Below are 6,156 nucleotides of genomic sequence, written 5' to 3'. Positions count from 1 at the left end.
ACTGGTCCAGTAAATCTGGACTTTTTAAGAATTTGAGTTCTGTTCCACATATTTCTCCTGTTCTATCAGGGTCCATCTATTGTGGCCCCGATCAGAATGTTCGGTAGTGGTAGCAATTCTTGACCGTCTGTGCCCATCAGAAACACCTGGGGAACTGTTAGACAATTGATGTGGCTGCAGCCTAGGAAGACCTATTCAGTATTTGTCATTATATTTTGAGAAAAATTGCACTCATTCTGGTGGGCTTCCCCCATTGAGAACCATTAGCCTAAGATAAAACTATTCAGACCCGTGGAACCCATCAGAAAGCCACTGACTTCCGGCCTGCATGATGTGGGCTGGAGAACAGCTGTGTGGATGACTCTGAGCAATCAGTTCCACCACCCCATGCAGGCGTCTGCAACCACTCAGCTGATAAGGCTAAAGGTAAATGACCCTTAAGAGGGACTGTCTCCAGATTAATGTAATCAGTGCTGCAATTACCTGTGTATAAATAACTTGGTTTTCTGATCTGACTTTTCTAAACATATTCTACTTTTTTCTTGATTTTTTTATAGGTGTTCATCATGGAAAACTTAGAAAATATAGCAAGGTATAAAGACTAGTTATCCATAATCATACAGCCCAGAGATAAACCACAGTCAGTTAACATTTGTTTTTTATTTTAGTACTTACTTTTCTAATTGTGAAAATAATTCGTGGATACTTCTGGAGTGTTTAAAGTAAATCCAGGTATCATAGTGTTTCATTCATAATTACTTTAGTATTTATCACTAATGGATAAGGGATAAGAACTTAAAAAAAGAAAACAAAACACAATACCATTATCACACCCAATAAAATTCACAATGATTACTTAATATCATACCATTCACATTCTGTATTGACCTTTCCCCAGCTTGTCTATAAATTCGTTTTATAGTACATTATTAACATTTTAATGTTTTGTTCCCTTTATATAGCCTTTGTCCTCTTATCTTGGTATCTTATACTGTGTCTTAGTTATCTCATGCTGTTATAAGAGAAATACTGCAAGTGGATGACTTTAACGAAGAGAAATTTATTTTCTCACAGTCTGGTAGGCTAGAAGTCCAAATTCAGGGCTTCAGCTCCAGGGGAAGGCTTTCTCTGTCGGCTCTGGAGGGAGGTCCTTGTCATCAATCTTCCCCTGGACTAGGAGCTTCTCCGTGCAGGAACCCCGGGTCCAAAGGAAACGCTCTGCTCCCGGCATTGCTTTCTTGGTGGTATGAGGTCTCCCTCTCTGCTTGCTTCCCTTTCATTTTATCTCTTTTAAGATAAAAGGTGGTGCAGGCCACACTCCAGGAAAACTCCCTTTACATTGGATCGGGGATGTGACCTTAGTAAGGGTGTTACAATCCCACTCTAATCCTCTTTAACATAAAATTAAAATCACAAAATGGAGGACAATCACACAATACTGGGAATCATGGCCTAAACCCAGCTGACACAAATTTTTGGGGGACACAATTCAATCCATGACATACTGGAATATGTTACAGCTTTGGTATCCCAAAAATGTTCTTTTAAAGGATTTTACATGACATTATGTATAAAGGATTTTGTTTTAAAGGATTTTACATGACATTCCATGACATAATATGATGTATTGATCATCTTCATAATGATGAACTTTCATGTTATTTCTAGATTTTTTTTATTATAAATAATGCTACAGTGAACATCTCTGTGTCCCAAGGATAGAGGTTTGGGTAAAAATTTACTGAGACAAAAATGTCACCCTCTTTTCTCTCCTCCCTTTCCCTAAGTAACAATAATGGCTTCAGATGAGCTATTTAAACACTCCCCCCACCCCCCACGTATAGATGCCTTCTTATATTTAACTGGTTTATAGTTACACATTTTATAGCACACAAATTTTTTACCTAGGGGTAACTTTTCTCCTCATTTATCGTGGCAGGTTCACTTTTTTTTAAATTGAAATTTATATTGAGATAATTGCCGATTCACATGCCGTGGTACAAAATAACATAGAGATCCCTTGTGCACTTTGCTGGGTTTCCCGCAATGGTAACATTTTGCAGATTATAGCATTACATCATAATCAAGGGATTGACATTGATACAATACACCAATCTTATTCAGGTTTCCGCAGTTTTACTTGTACTCAGTTGTGTGTGTGTGTGTATGTGAGAGTGTCTGTGTGTGTGTGTATTAAATTCTATACCATTTTATCACTTGTGTAGGTTCGTGTGTCCACCACAGCATTCAAAACACTGAACAGTTTCACCACCACAAGAATCATCATGTAGCCTTATTATAACCACACCTACCCATTCTTGACCACTTTCACAAATTTAAAAAGACTCTTGATAGATATTTCAAATTGCTTCCTGGCAAGGTTTTACCAGTTCATACTACACTACCAGTATTGAGTATCATTTAAAAATGTCTAGGTGAACAATATTTTCACTCTCCTAACTTTATGTTAAAGTCTTTTAATACATTTATTAACAAATTGGGTCTCAAAGTGTATTGCATATATTCTTCTAGAGGAACGGGAGCAGAATTTTTTTTCGTTTCTCTGATTCTCCAATGCTTCAGAACATAGTTTTCAGCAAAAATCGTATCACCGAAGCTGCCAAATTCAATAAGCATACAGACTTTTATCTTTAACAAAGCCAGTATTATATAGAAACACTTCTCTTGGGGTTGAGGCAAAGGTATTTTGCTTACTGGAGTTTTTCTGGCTAAGAGCAAAACTGGAAGACTTCAATTTTTTTTTAAAAGGGATTTAATCTATACCAAAGTGTACGTACCTTTTCTAAGCACAGTTTAATTAAAAAGAATTTTATTTTCTTCAAGTGAAGGTAATCTCTGGGAATAGGCCCTCTCTCTCTCTGTGTGTGTGTGTGTGTCTCTGAGAAATGAACACATTCTTTCTGCTTGTTACTGGTCATGGTAGCTCAAGTCATCATGGCGTGTAGTCTGTCTGACTCCCTTTGTGGGGTCAGAATTCTCTATTTCTCTACTCCCTTTGTGGGGTCAGAGTTCTACTGTGTAGAGTAAAGTCAGTGTAGGTCTGCCTTTTGTTATAAGCCATGATTTCTCCTAATGCCAGAGAATTGCTAAACTTGGAATTGAGGGGATTATAAACAATAGTATGGGTGACGAACTTGGAATGGAAGGGAATTTAAACAACAGTGGGGAAGCAGAGTGGTAGATAATAGGTGGAATTAGATGGGACTATCCTTAGTCATATATAGCATTGGGAGATATTTCTGTCAGAAATACAATTCATGATAAATCAATCCCTAATTAGCCTGGAAAAATTAACGCATGATGCATAGAAGATGCATTTATATGGTGCCTTATAGTGGTGCATATTTTTAAAAACAAAAGTACTGAAATCTAGGAATCATATATGGATCAGAAGCAAAGAAGATCAGATTCTGAAAAGACCCCATATATATTTACCATTTAAAACAACATAAATGCATATATCCTTTGCCCCAACAATTTTATGATTGGGAATTTATCCTGCAGATGTATTTGGATATGTGTGAAAGTGACATTTGTGTAAACGTTATTCTTTGCAGCACTGTTTATAAAAAGAAAGCCATTGCTTATAAATCAGCTGTAAACCCAAAATATGAGAGATTATCACATGTGGAGATTTGGGTTCTGAATTTTAGGGTACTTCCACCTATAGGTAGATAAGATTCTGATCTATTGTTTCTTTTTATCTCTTGGGCTTGCACTGAACCAGGTTCTGAGGTTGGACAGGACACTTCATTGGTTTTTGCTGGGATTTCTTCAAAGTGTTAGTAAGTTGTCTAAGGACAGAACGTGGGCTAGGAGTAATGGCGTTCTTGATTTTCTTTTAGAGACTAGAGCAGGGAGATTTGGGGAATTTGTTCTTTGATAAAGTATTCTGTAAGCAGAGGAAGCGAGGGATACCAAACTGACCTCTCAATCTTTTCTTCCTACTCTTTCGATTGGAAACAAAAGGCCCAGTGTCAGCCTTATGTAAAAGCCATGCTTAGGTATTACAGCTGGGAGGAGAAGTTCAGACCTGAGTTCCTGTAATTATGAACATGCTATTTTTAAAGCAACATCTGTGCTTCATGATCTGTTTTATAGAAATGTAATTGCTTTGGTAATTCACAATATAATGAGTTAGCAGAAGATCATTATTGGAGACCTAGAACTTCTGATAATATTGAGACACAGAGTTCCCTTTCTTAAGCTTTTAAATACATAGAGCAAAACAAAACAAAGTATAAGTTAGAAATATAACCGAATACAGTTTGTCTCTGTAGTGAGGAATATTTACATAGTCATGGTAAACAGTGATTACTGAGTTAACTAAAATTTGTGATATAACTTCTATCTTGAGAGGAAGGAGGAGTATAAGGTAAATCTTTATCTGTCATAACACGGGAAGTCAGTACATAGCATCTAAATTGATCAATCAAGAAAGAGCAATTTAAGCACATGTTTTAAGGAAATAACTACCAGAAGAAATAGCTAAAAGATTTATAAGTAGCCGTCTTTTTAAGTGAGGAGGTAAGGAGAAGTAAGATAAGAAACTCTCCTTGCTTTATATTATAAACAATCTGGCATTATTTCACTTAAAAATTTGCCTATATTTACTCTGTTAAAAAGTGATATAAGTAGAAAGAGAAAGAGAGGGCTGCTAAGTGAATAAGAGTGAGGATAGTATCTGTCACTATGTGTTGGAATGGACTTGATGGTAATGGGCTTGGTTTTTGGTTTTATAATATCTCTAAGGAGCCCTGGTGGCACAGTGGTTAAGCACTTGGCTACTAACCGTGAGGCTGGAGGTTTGAACGCACCAGCTGCTCCGTGGGAGAAAGATGTGGCAGTCGGCTTCCATAAAGATCACAGCCTTGGAAACTCTACGGGGCAGTTCTACTCTGTCCTACAGGGTCACTATGAGTCAGATTGACTCGATGGCAATGGGTTTTGGTTTTTTATAGTGTCTGTAATGATAAACTGAAATATCGTTGAATGTGACAACTAAAATAATGTTTTGGGGAATGTAAAGTATGTGAATTGTTGGATGAAATAAAGGAATCATTGCTGTCATTTCACCTATTTGGCCTGAATTTTTTCATCTTTATTTCTCTCTAATTCCCAGGCTTTCATGTGCTTGAGATTGGGATTGGCAAACTTCTTCTGCAAAGGGCCTAATAGTAAATATTTTAGGCTTTGCGGTGGCAAGGTTTCTGTTGTAACTACTCAACTCTGCTATTGTAGTGTGAAAGCGGCCATACGTAAACAAATGAGCAGCGTGGCTTTGTTCCAGAACACTTTATTTACAGGTACTGCAATTTAGGCACCTAGCGGATTTAGGCGTGTCACACTTGCCAGTCATAACGATCCTCAAAAATAAAGAAAAAATTCTCCAAGCTGTTAAAAGATCAGCTCCACTGAAAGCTACAAGGTTAATGAACATGCAAGAGGCACCTATATCAGATATGGAGAAATTGCTAATGACGTAGATTGAGGATCAGACACAAAAGTGAATCCCTCTCAGCACATTGACAATAACTACTAAGGTACGAAGCTTGTTTGAGATGATTAAAGAAAAAGCAAGACCAGACTGCAATATTGAGTTAAGTGCTAGCCCTGGGTAGTTCAAGCGCTTCAAACAACATTTTTCACTGCATAATGTGAAAGTGAGTGGTAAGTCTGCAAGGGCTGACGCAAAGGCAGTAGAAAAATTTGTTGAAAACTTAGATAAACTAATTGTAGAGGGAAGTTATTTGCCCCAGCAAATTTTGAATACTGACAAAACCTTCTTATTCTGGAAGTGAATGCCTGAAAGGACTTTCATCCATAATATGGTGTTCACACAACGTCATATTTCATAGAACATACCATGGACATTAAGCGACATGTGGCTGCAATTTTTATATGTCGTGAAATATTCTTGTGATTTTTTTCAATCATTAAAACAATGTAAAAACTGTTTATAATTTGCGGGCCATACAAAAACAGATGGTGGGTGCTCGCTTTGGCAGCACATATACTAAAATTGGAACGATAAAGAGAAGATTAGCATGGCCCCTGCACAAGAATGACATGCAAATTCGTGGAACATTTCATATATGTTTTTTTATTTTATTTTTAATTTTTATATTTTATTGT

At 36.9% G+C, this 6,156-nt stretch overlaps 1 non-coding gene across 1 annotated transcript; it reads left to right on the top strand.

The window, feature by feature from the left end:
- The first annotated feature begins 6,013 nt into the window (after positions 1 to 6,013).
- On the top strand, positions 6,014 to 6,120 carry LOC111819524 (U6 spliceosomal RNA). Its single transcript, XR_002823130.1, has one exon. It is a non-coding gene; the product is annotated as a U6 spliceosomal RNA (small nuclear RNA).
- Positions 6,121 to 6,156: the final 36 nt, after the last annotated feature.

This window comes from Trichechus manatus, unplaced genomic scaffold (genome assembly GCF_000243295.1).
Source record: "Trichechus manatus latirostris isolate Lorelei unplaced genomic scaffold, TriManLat1.0 scaffold00010, whole genome shotgun sequence".
Taxonomy (NCBI): domain Eukaryota; kingdom Metazoa; phylum Chordata; class Mammalia; order Sirenia; family Trichechidae; genus Trichechus; species Trichechus manatus.
Note: the sequence above shows the minus strand (reverse complement) of the source record. Positions and strands in the feature narration are given on the sequence as shown.